Genomic DNA, 13,462 nt, shown 5'->3' with positions numbered 1-13,462 from the left:
GTAGTGGTTCTCCTAGCAGAGCGTTTGAACTCTGATAATGGACAGTCTGCCTTCTCAGGTGGGTCCCTGACCCCTGTGTAGCCTGACTGGGAGAGTTCCCAGTAGGGGCCGACAGACACCTCATACAGGAGAGCTCTGGCTGGCATCTGGTGGGTGCCCCTCTGGAAGAAGCTTCCAGATGAAGGATCAGGCAGCAATATTTGCTGTTCTGCAGCCTCCGCTGGTGGTACCCAGGCAAACAGGGTCTGGAGTGGACCTCCAACAAACTCCAACAACCTGCAGCTGAGAGGCCTGACTATTAGAAGGAAAACTAAAAAACAGAAAGGAACAGCATCAACATCAGCCAAAAGGATGTCCATACCAAAACCCTATCTCTAGATCACCGAAATCAAAGACCAAAGGTAGATAAAACCACAAATATGGGAAGAAACCAGCACAGAAAGGCTGAAAATTCCAAAAACCAGAGTGTCTCTTCTCCTCCAAAGGATCACAACTCCTCGCCAGCAAGGGAAAGCTAAGAACCTTGAAAAACGTTTAGATGAATTGCTAACTAGAATAAACAGTGTAGAGAAGAACATAAATGACCTGATGGAGCTGAAAAACACAGCATGAGAACTTTGTGAAGCATACACAAGCTTCAATAGCCGAATCCATCATGCGGAAGAAAGGATACCAGTGACTGAAGATCAACTTAATGAAATAAAACAGGAAGACAAGATTAGAGAAAAAAGAGTGAAAAGAAACAAACAAAGCCTCCAAGAAATATGGGACTACGTGAAAAGACCAAATCTACGTCTGATTGGTGTACCTGAAAGTGACGGGGAGAATGGAACCAAGTTGGAAAACACTCTGCAGTATATTATCCAGGAGAACTTCCCCAATCTAGCAAGGCAGGCCAACATTCAGATTCAGGAAATACAGAGAACGCCACAAAGATACTCCTCAAGAAGAGCAACCCCAAGACACATAATTGTCAGATTCACCAAGGTAGAAATGAAGGAAAAAATGTTAAGGGCAGCCAAAGAGAAAGGTAGGGTTACCCACAAAGGGAAGCCCATCAGACTAACAGCAGATGTCTCAGCAGAAACCCTATAAGCCAGAAGAGAGTGAGGGCCAATATTCAACATTCTTAAAGAAAAGAATTTTCAACCCAGAATTTCATATCCAGCCAAACTAAGCTTCATAAGTGAAGGAGAAATAAAAGTCTTTACAGACAAGCAAATGCTGAGAGATTTTGTCACCACCAAGCCTGCCTTACAAAGCTCCTGAAGGAAGCACTAAACATGGAAAGGAATAACTGTTACCAACCACAGCAAAAACATGCCAAATTGTAGAGACCGTCAACGCTATGAAGAAACTGCATCAACTAATGGGCAAAATAACCAGCTAGCATCATAATGACAGGATCAAATTTGCACATAACAATATTAACCTTAAATCTAAATGGGCCAAATGCCCCAATTAAAAGACACAGACTGGCAAATTAGATAAAGAGTCAAGCCCCATTGGTGTGCTGTATTCAGGAGACCAATCACACGTGCAAAGAGTCTCTGATAAAAAAGACTTTAAACCAACAAAGATCAAAAGAGACAAAGAAGGGCATTACATAATGGTAAAGGGATCAATGCAAAAAGAAGAGCTAACTATCTTAAATATATATGCACCCAATACAGAAGCACCTAGATTCATAAAGTAAGTTCTTAGAGGCCTACAAAGAGACTTAGACTTCCACAAAAAAATAGTGAGAAATTTTAACACTTCACTTTCAATATTAGATCAACAAGACAGAAAATTACCAAAGATATCCAGGATTTGAACTCAGCTCTGGACCAAGCAGACCTAATAGACATCTACAGAACTCTCCACAAGAAATCAACAGAATATACATTCTTCTCAGCACCACATCACACTTATTCTAAAATTGACCACATAATTGGAAGTAAAACACTCCTCAGCAAATGTAAAAGAACAGAAATCACAACAAACTTTCTCTCAACCACAGTGCTATCAAATTAGAACTCAGGATTAAGAAACTCACTCAAAATCGCACAACTACATGGAAACTGAACAACCTGCTCCTGAATGACTACTAGGTAAATAACGAAATGAAGGCAGAAATAAAGATGTTCTTTGAAACCAATGAGAACAAAGACAAAACATACCAGAATCTCTCTGGGTCACATTTAAAGCAGTGTGTAGAGGGAAATTTATAGCACTAAATACTCACAAGAGAAAGCAGAAAAGATCTAAAACTGACACAGTAACATCACAATTAAAAGAACTAGAGAAGCAAGAGAAAAATTCAAAAGCTAGAAGACAAGAAATAACTAAGATCAGAGCAGAACTGAAGGAGATAGAGACACAAAAAAACCTTCAAAAAATCAATGAATCCAGGAGCTGGTTTTTTGAAAAGATCAACAAAGTTGATAGACTGCTAGCCAGACTAATAAAGAGGAAAAGAGAGAAGAATCAAATAGAATCAATAAAAAATGATAAAGGGGATACCACCACCGATTCCACAGAAATAGAAACTATCATCAGAGAATGCTATAAACACCTCTACACAAATAAACTAGAAAATCTAGAAGAAATGGATAAATTCCTGGACACTACACCCTCCCAAGACTAAACCAGGAAGAAGTCGAATCTCTGAATAGACCAATAACGGGTTCTGAAATTGAGGCAGTAATTAATAGCGTACCCACCAAAAAAAGTCCAGGACCTGACGGATTCACAGCCGAATTCTACCAGAGGTACAAAGAGGAGCTGGAACCATTCCTTCTGAAACAATTCCAATGAAAAAAAGTCCAGGACCTGACAGATTCACAGCCAAATTCTACCAGAGGTACAAAGAGGAGCTTCCTCCCATTGCTTCTGAAACTATTCCAATCAATAGAAAAAGAGGGGATACTCCCTAACTCATTTTATGAGGCCAGCATCATCCTGATACCAAAATCTGGCAGAGACACAACAAAACAAAGAAAATTTTAGGCCAATATCCCTGATGAACATCAATGCGAAAATCCTCAATAAAATGCTGACAAACCGAATCCAGCTGCACGTGAAAAAGCTTACCCACCATGATGAAGTAGGCTTCATCCCTGGGATGCAAGGCTAGTTCAACATACGCAAATCAATAAACATAATCTATCACATAAACAGAACCAACGACAAAAACCACATGATTATTTCAATAGATGCAGAAAAGGACTTCAAAAAAAATCAACAGCCCTTCATGCTAAAAACTCTCAATAAACTAGGTATTGATGGAATGTATCTCAAATTAATAAAAGCAATTTATGACAAACCCACAGCCAATATCATACTGAATGGGCAAAAACTGGAAGCATTCCCTTTGAAAAATGGCACAAGACAAGGATGCCCTCTCTCACCACTCCTATTTAACAAAGTATTGGAAGTTCTGTCCAGGGCAATCAGGCAAGAGAAAGAAATAAAGGGTATTCAATTAGGAAAAGGGGAAGTCAAATTGTCTCTGTTTGCAGATGACATGATTGTATATTTAGAAAACCCCATCATCTCAGCCCAAAATCTCCTTAAGCTGATAAGCAACTTCAGCAAAGTCTCAGGGTATAAAATCAATGTGCAAAAATCACAAGCATTCCTATATACCAATAACAAACAGAGAGCCAAATCATGAGTGAGCTCCCATTCACAATTGCTATGAAGAGAATAAAATACCTAGGAATCCACATTACAAGGGATGTGAAGGATCTCTTCAAGAAGAACTACAAACCACTGCTCAAGGAAATAAAAGAGGATACAAAAAAATGGAAGAACATTCCATGCTCATAGATAGGAAGAATCAATATTGTGAAAATGGCCATATTGCCCAAGGTAATTTATAGATTCAGAGCTATCTCCATCAAGCTACCACTGACTTTCTTCACAGAATTGGAAAAAACTACTTTAAATTTCATATGGAACCAAAAAAGAGCCAAGCACAGCCAAGACAATCCTAAGCAAAAAGAACACAGCTGGAGGCATCACACTACCTGACTTCAAACTATACAAGTCTACAGTAACCAAAACAGCATGGTCCTGGTACCAAAACAGAGATATAGACAAATGGAACAGAACACAGTCTTCAGAAATAACACCACACATCCACAATCATCTGATCTTTGACAAACCTGACAAAAACAAGAAATGGGGGAAAGGATTCCCTGTTTAATAAATGGTGCTGGGAAAACTGGCTAGCCATATGCAGAAAGCTAAAACTGGATCCCTTCCTTACACCTTATACAAAAATTCACTCGAGAAGGATTAAAGACTTAAATGTAAGACCTAAAACCATAAAAGCCCTAGAAGAAAACCTAGGCAATACCATTCAGGACATAGGCATGGGCAAAAAGTTCATGATTAAAACACCAAATGCAATGGCAACAAAAGCCAAAATTGATAAATGGGATCTAATTAAACTAAAGAACTTATGCACAACAAAAGAAACTATCAGCACAGTGAACAGGCAACCTACAGAATGGGAGAAAATTTTTGCAATCTATCCATCTGACAAAGGGCCAATCTCCAGAATCTACAAAGAAGTTAAACAAATTTACAAGAAAAAAAAAAACCATAAAAAATGGGCAAAGGATATGAACAGACGCTTCTCGAAAGAAGACATTTATGCAGCCAACAAACATATGAAAAAATGCTCATCGTCACTGCTCATTAGAGAAATGCAAATCAAAACTACAATGAGGTATCATCTCATGCCAGTTAGAATGGTGATCATTAAAAAGTCAGGAAACAACAGATGCTGGAGAGGATGTGGAGAAATAGGAGTGCCTTTACATTGTTGGTGGGAGTGTAAATTAGTTTAACCATTGGGGAAGACAGTGTGGTGATTCCTCAAGGATCTAGAACTAGAAATACCATTTGACCCAGCAATCCCATTACTGGGTATATACCCAAAGGATTATAGATCATTCTGCTATAAAGATACATGCACACGTATATTTATTGCTGCACTGTTCACAATAGCAAAGTCTTGGAACCAACCCAAATGCCCATCAATGATAGACTGGATAAAGAAAATGTGGCACATATACATCATGTAACACTATGCAGCCATAAGAAAGGATGAGTTCATGTCCTTTGCAGGGACATGGATGAAACTGGAAACCATCATTCTCAGCAAACTACCACAAGAAAAACAAACCAAATGCTGCGTGTTCTTACTCATAAGTGAGAGTTGAACAATGAAATCACATGGACACAGGGAGGGGAACATCACACACTGGGGCCTGTCAGGGAGCAGGGGAGTGGGTGAGGGATAGTATTAAGAGAAATACCTAATGTAAATGATGAGTTGATCGGTGCAGCAAACCAACATGGCACATGTATACCTATGTAACAAACCTGCATGTTGTGCACATGTACCCCAGAACTTAAAGTATAATGATAAAAAAAGACTCAGTTAAAAAGACATAATAGTAAGGAATAAATTTCTAAACTGAAATCTGTTCAACATTGCTGAGAGAAACTAAAGAAAATCTATGTAAATAAACGAAGAGATACAGAATGATAATAGTTTGGAAAATACAATATTGTTAAGAAATTAATCCTCTCAATTGATGTACAAGTTTTATGCAACAAATACCTTTTTTAATTTTCAAAATTTATATAGAAAAACAAAGAAACTAGTCTAGCTAAAACATTCTTGAAGACAAAAAGTAAAGTTGGGTATTCAAACTACCTGATTTCAGAACTTATTATAAAGCTATAGCAATTAACACAGTGTCATACTGGCAAAAGTCAAAGAAAAATGGACAGAGTAGAATATCCAGACGTAGACTCACTCATAAATGGACAATTGATTTCCACAAAGATGCCAAAGCAATTAAATGAGAAAAGAAAGGATTTTCTGCAATTGTTGCTGGAATGACTTAAAAAAAAATGTGGATAAAAAGAACTTCAAAATTTACCTCACACCGTACACAAAATTAATTTGAGATGGATCATAAGCTCAAATATAAAGCCAAAGTATTACATAGCTAGAAGAAAACACAAATAATATGGTTACCAACTTGGAGTATAAAAATATTTCTTAGAGAACAAAGTAACCCCAAAGTTGGCAAAAGAAAATAACTAAAATCAGAGAAGAACTAAATGAAATTAAGACTCAAAAATCCATACAAAGGATCAACAAAACAAAAAGGTAGTTTTTTCTTTGAAAAGATAAAAAAATCAATACACCACTAGCTAAATTAACAAAGAAAAAAGAGAGAAGATCCAATAAGCACAATAAGAAATGACAAAGGTGACATGACAACCAAATCCACAGAAATACAAAAGATCCTTAGTGACTACTATGAATACCTCTATGCATACAAACTAGAAAATCTAGCAATGGACAAATTCCTGGAAAGATAAAAGCTCCCAAATCTGAATTAGGACCAATAATGAATCTGAAACAGACCAATAATGAGTTTTGAAATTGAATCAGTAATTTAAAAAAAAAAAACACTAATTTTAAAAAGGCACTGGATCAGATGGATTCACAGCTGAATTCTACCAGATGTATAAAGAATAGCTGGTACCAATACTCTGAAACTATTCTAAAAAATCAAGGAGGAGCATCTTCTCTCTAACTCATTCTACAAAGCCAGGATCATCCTGATACCAAAATGTGGCAAAGACACAACAAATAAGAAAACCATAGGCAGATATCCCTGATGAAGATAGATGTAAAAATCTTCAACAAAATACTAGCAAACCAAATCCAGCAGCACATCTTAAAGTTAATTCACTATAATCAAGTAGGCTTTATTTCTGGGATGCAAGATTGGTTCAACATATGCAAATCTGTAAGTATAATTCGTCACACAAACAGAATTAAAAACCACATGATCATCTCAGTAGACATACAAAAAGCTTTCAATAAAATCCAACATCCTTTAATAATAAAAACCCTCAACAAACTAGACATCAAAGGAACATACCTCAAAATATTAAGAGCCATCTATGAGAAATTCACAGCTAACATCATACTGAATGGACAGAAATTGGAAGCATTCTCCTTAAGAACTAGAATAAGATAAGGATACCCACTCTTAACTCTTATTCAAAATAGTACTGGAAGTCACAGCCAGAACAATCAGGCAACAGAAAGAAATAAAAAGCATCCAATAGGAAAAGAAAAGGCCCAGCTATTGTTCTTTACTGACAACATTATTCTATACCTAGAAAACCCTAAAGACTCTGCCAGAAGGCTCCTAGACCTGATAAAAACTTTTAGTAAAGTTTCAGAATGCACAATCATTGTTCAAAAAAAAGCAGCATTGCTAAACACAAATAACAGTCAAGTTGAGAGCCAAATAAAAAACACAATCCCATTTACAATAACGACAAAAATAAAATAAAATACCTAAGAATACACCTAACCACAGAGGTAACAGATCTCTACAAAGAATACACCTAACCATGGATGTGGGAAAGATCTCTACAAATATGATTACAAGCAAGGCACAGTAGCTCATGCCTGTAATCCTAGCACTTTGGGAGGCCAAGGCGGGCAGATCATGAAATCAGGAGATGGAGACCATCCTGGCCAACATGATGAAACCTCATCTCTAGTAAAAATACAAAAATTAGCTGGGTGTAGTGGTGTGTGCCTGTAATCCCAGCTACTCAGGAGGCTGAGGCAGGAGAATCACTTGAATGCAGGAGTCGAAGGTTGCAGGGAGCTGAGATCATGCAACTGCACTCCAGGCTGGCAAAAGAGAGAGATGACCTCTCAAATAATAATAATAACAACAACAACAACAGCAAAACATTGCTGAAGGAAATCATAGATGACACATAAACATTGAGAAACATTCCATGCTTACTGATTTGAAAAACCAATATTGTTAAAATGACCATATGACCAAAGCAAACTACTGATTAAATGCTATGCCTATCAAACTACCATCATTTTTTCCAGAATTAGAAAAACAAATCTATCGTAAAATTTGTATAGAGAGATTCTGTTTGGAAAAACATAAGGGAAAAGAGTCTCTTTTTGGTAACCCAGAGAATTCTTCCAAATCTTATCCAAGACCACCAAGACAGCACTTCACAAATCTGCAAGAGCTATAGTGTTATTGGGCTTGGAGTGCCCCCTAATTCAGATACAGCTGCAGTAACTGAAAACTTAGATTACAACACCCAAGTCCCTTTGAATACTTGGAAAGCCTTCACAAGAAGAATGGATATGCACAAGCTCAGACTGTGAAGACTACAATAAATACCTGATTCTTTGATGACCAGACACTGACAAACACCCACAAGCATCAAGATGATCAACAAAAACATGACCTCACCATACAAACTAAATAAGGCACCAGAGACCAATCCTAGAGAGACAGTGCTATGTGGCCTAGCAGACAGATAATTCAAAATAGCTGTTTTGAGAAAACTCAACGCAATTCAAGATAACACAAAGAAGAAATTCAAAATCCAATTAGATAAAATTAACAAGGAGACTGAAATAATTAAAAGGAACCAGGTAGGAATTCTGGAGTCGAAAAATCCAAGTGACATACTGAAGAATGCATCAGAGTCTCTTAATAGCAGAATTGATCATGCAGAAGAAAGAATCAGTGAGCTTCAAGACAGGCTATTTGAAAATATAGAGTCAGAGGAAACCAAATCAAAGAGAATAAAAACATTTAAAAAGCATGCCTAAAACATGTAGGAAATAGCCTCAAAAGGGCAAATCTAAGTTATTGAACTTAAAGAGGATGTAGAGAGAAAGATAAGGCAAAAAGTTAATTCAAAGGGATAATAACAGAAAACATCCAAAACCTAGAGAAAGATATTAACATTCAAGTATGAGAAGTTTGTAGAACATCAGGGAGATTTAATCCAAAGAAGACTACCTCAAGGCATTTAATAATCAAACTCCTAATGGTTAAGGATAAAGCAAAAATAAGGAAAATATCCAAATGCAGCAAGGAAAAAGAAATGACATACAAAGGAGCTCTAATATGTCTAGCAGCAGACTTTTTAGTGGAAGATTTGTAAGCAAGAAAAGAGTGGCCTGACATATTTCAAATGCTGAAGGAAGAAAACTTTTACCCTAGAATAGTATATCCACAAAAAAATCCTTCAAACACAAGGAAAAGTAAAGACTTTACCAGACAAACAAAAGATGAGGGATTTCATCAACACCAGGCCAGTCCTACAAGCAATGCTAAAGGGAGTTCCCCTGTCTTAAAGAAAAGGAATGAATGAGCAATAAGAAATCATCTGAAGGTACAAAACTAACTGGTAATAGTAACAGCATGGAAAACACAGAATATTATACAGTGCAATTGCAGTGTATAAATTACTCATATATTAAGTAGAAAGACTAACAGATAAACTAATCAAACAGAATAATGACAACTTTTTAAGACAGAGTACAATAAGATACAAATAGAAACAACAAAAACCTAAAAAGCAGGGAAACAAAGGTAAAGTATGGAGTTTTTATTAGTTTTTCATTGCTTATTTGTTTATGCAATCAGCATTAAGTTGTCAGCAGTTTAAAATAATGGATTGTAAGATTACAAGCTTCCTGGTAACCTCAAATCAAAACACATTCAACAGATCCATAAAAAAATAAGAAATTAAAACATACCACCAGAGAAAATCACCTTCACTAAAAGGAAGACAAGAAGGAAACAAAAAAGAGACCAGAAAACAAATAACAAAATGGCAAGATTAAGTTCTTACTTATCAACAATAACACTGATTGTAAATGGACTAAACTCTCCAATCAAAAGACATACAGTGGCTACATGAATGAAAAAACAAGACTCAATGATCTGTTGCCTTCAAGAAACACATTTCACCTAAAAAGACATACAAAAATTGAAAACAAAATAATGGAAAAAGATATTCCATGGCAATGGAAACCAGAAAATAGTAGAAGTAGCTAGACTTGTATCATACAAAATAGATTTCAAGACAAAAACTATAGAGACCAAGAAGGTCACTGTATAATGATAAAGAGGTCAATTCAGCAAGAGGATATAACATTCATAAATATATATGTGCCCAACAACGGAGCACCCAGATATATAAAGCAAATTTTTTTAATTTTATTTATTTATTTATTATTATTATACTTTAGGTATATCTCCCAATGCTATCCCTCTCCTCTCCCCCCACCCCACAACAGTCCCCAGAGTGTGATGTTCCCCTTCCTGTGTCCATGTGTTCTCATTGTTCACTTCCCACCTATGAGTGAGAATATGCGGTGTTTGGTTTTTTGTTCTTGTGATAGTTTACTGAGAATGATGATTTCCAATTTCATCCATGTCCCTACAAAGGACAAGAACTCATCATTTTTTATGGCTACATAGTATTCCATGGTGTATATGTGCCACATTTTCTTAATCCAGTCTATCATTGTTGGATATTTGGGTTGGTTCCAAGTCTTTGCTATTGTGAATAATGCCGCAATAAACATATGTGTGCATGTGTCTTTATAGCAGCATGATTTACAGTCGTTTGGGTATATACCTAGTAATGGGATGGCTGGGTCAAATGGTATTTCTAGTTCTAGATCCCTGAGGAATCGCCACACTGACTTCCACAATGGTTGAACTAGTTTACAGTCCCACCAACAGTGTAAAAGTGTTCCTATTTCTCCACATCCTCTCCAGCACCTGTTGTTTCCTGATTTTTTTAATGATTGTCATTCTAACTGGTGTGAGATGGTATCTCATTGTGGTTTTGATTTGCATTTCTCTGATGGCCAGTGATGGTGAGCATTTTTTCATGTGTTTTTTGGCTGCATAAATGTCTTCTTTTGAGAAGTGTCTGTTCATGTCCTTTGCCCACTTTTTGATGGGGTTATTTTTTTCTTGTAAATTTGTTGGAGTTCATTGTAGATTCTGGATATTAGCCCTTTGTCAGATGAGTAGGTTGCGAAAATTTTCTCCCATTTTGTAGGTTGCCTGTTCACTCTGATGGTAGTTTCCTTTGCTGTGCAGAAGCTCTTTAGTTTAATTAGATCCCATTTGTCAATTTTGGCTTTTGTTGCCATTGGTTTTGGTGTTTTAGACATGAAGTCCTTGCCCATGCCTCTGTCCTGAATGGTAATGCCTAGGTTTTCTTCTAGGGTTTTTATGGTTTTAGGTCGAACGTTTAAGTCTTTAATCCATCTTGAATTGATTTTTGTATAAGATGTAAGGAAAGGATCAAGTTTCAGCTTTCTACATATGGCTAGCCAGTTTTCCCAGCACCATTTATTAAATAGGGAATCCTTTCCCCATTTCTTGTTTTTCTCAGGTTTGTCAAAGATCAGATGCTTGTAGATATGCGGCGTTATTTCTGAGGGCTCTGTTCTGTTACATTGATCTATATCTCTGTTTTGGTACCAGTACCATGCTGTTTTGGTTACTGTAGCCTTGTAGTATAGTTTGAAGTCAGGTAGTGTGATGCCTCCAGCTTTGTTCTTTGGCTTAGGATTGACTTGGTGATGCGGGCTCTTTTTTGGTTCCTTATGAACTTTAAAGTAGTTTTTTCCAATTCTGTGAAGAAATTCATTGGTAGCTTGATGGGGATGGCATTGAATCTGTAAATTACCTTGAGCAGAATGGCCATTTTCACGATACTGATTCTTCCTACCCATGAGCATGGAATGTTCTTCCATTTGTTTGTATCCTCTTTTATTTCCTTGAGCAGTGGTTTGTAGTTCTCCTTGAAGAGGTCCTTCACATCCCTTGTAAGTTGGATTCCTAGGTATTTTATTCTCTTTGAAGCAATTGTGAATGGGAGTTCACTCATGATTTGGCTCTCTGTTTGTCTGTTGTTGGTGTATAAGAATGCTTGTGATTTTTGTACATTGATTTTGTATCCTGACACTTCGCTGAAGTTGCTTATCAGCTTAAGGAGATTTTGGGCTGAGACAATGGGGTTTTCTAGATATACCATCATGTGATCTGCAAACAGGGACAATTTGACTTCCTCTTTTCCTAATTGAATACCCTTTATTTCCTTCTCCTGCCTAATTGCCCTGGCCAGAACTGCCAACACTATGTTGAATAGAAGTGGTGAGAGAGGGCATCCCTGTCTTGTGCCAGTTTTCAAAGGGAATGCTTCCAGTTTTTGTCCATTCAGTATGATATTGGCTGTGGGTTTGTCGTAGATAGCTCTTATTATTTTGAGATACGTCCCATCAATACCTAATTTATTGAGAGTTTTAAGCATGAAGGGTTGTTGAATTTTGTCAAAGGCCTTTTCTGCATCTATTGAGATAATTCTGTGGTTCTTGTCTTTGGTTCTGTTTATATGTTGGATTACATTTATTGATTTGCGTATATTGAACCAGCCTTGCATCCCAGGGATGAAGCCCACTTGATCATGGTGGATAAGCTTTTTGATGTGCTGCTGGATTCGGTTTGCCAATATTTTATTGAGGATTTTTGCATCAATGTTCATCAAGGATATTGGTCTAAAATTCTCTTTTTTGGTTGTGTCTCTGCCCGGCTTTGGTATCAGGATGATGCTGGCCCCATAAAATGAGTTAGGAAGGATTCCCTCTTTTTCTATTGATTGGAATAGTTTCAGAAGGAATGGTACCAGTTCCTCCTTGTACCTCTGGTAGAATTCGGCTGTGAATCCATCTGGTCCTGGACTCTTTTTGGTTGGTAAGCTATTGATTATTGCCACAATTTCAGCTCCTGTTATTGGTCTATTCAGAGATTCAACTTCTTCCTGGTTTAGTCTTGGGAGGGTGTATGTGTCGAGGAATTTATCCATTTCTTCTAGATCTTCTAGTTTATTTGCATAGAGATATTTGTAATATTCTCTGATGGTAGTTTGTATTTCTGTGGGATTGGTGGTGATATCCCCTTTATTATTTTTTATTGCATCTATTTGATTCTTCTCTCTTCTTTATTAGTCTTGTGAGCGGTCTATCAATTTTGTTGATCCTTTCAAAAAACCAGCTCCTGGATTCATTAATTTTTTGAAGGGTTTTTTGTCTCTATTTCCTTCAGTTCTGCTCTGATTTTAGTTATTTCTTGCCTTCTGCTAGTTTTTGAATGTGTTTGCTCTTGCTTTTCTAGTTCTTTTAATTGTGATGTTAGGGTGTCAATTTTGGATCTTTCCTGCTTTCTCTTGTGGGCATTTAGTGCTATAAATTTCCCTCTACACACTGCTTTGAATGCATCCCAGAGATTCTGGTATGTTGTGTCTTGGTTCTCGTTGGTTTCAAAGAACATCTTTATTTCTGCCTTCATTTCGTTATGTACCCAGTAGTCATTCAGGAGTAGGTTGTTCAGTTTCCAAGTAGTTCAGCAGTTTTGAGTGAGATTCTTAATCCTGAGTTCTAGCTTGATTGCACTGTGATCTGAGAGATAGTTTGTTATAATTTCTGTTCTTTTACATTTATTGAGGAGAGCTTTACTTCCAAGGATATGGTCAATTTTGGAATAGGTGTGGTGTGGTACTGAAAAAAATGTAT

Source organism: Pongo abelii, chromosome 13 (genome assembly GCF_028885655.2).
Source record: "Pongo abelii isolate AG06213 chromosome 13, NHGRI_mPonAbe1-v2.0_pri, whole genome shotgun sequence".
NCBI classification, from domain to species: Eukaryota; Metazoa; Chordata; class Mammalia; order Primates; family Hominidae; genus Pongo; species Pongo abelii.
This window is presented reverse-complemented; position numbering follows the sequence as displayed.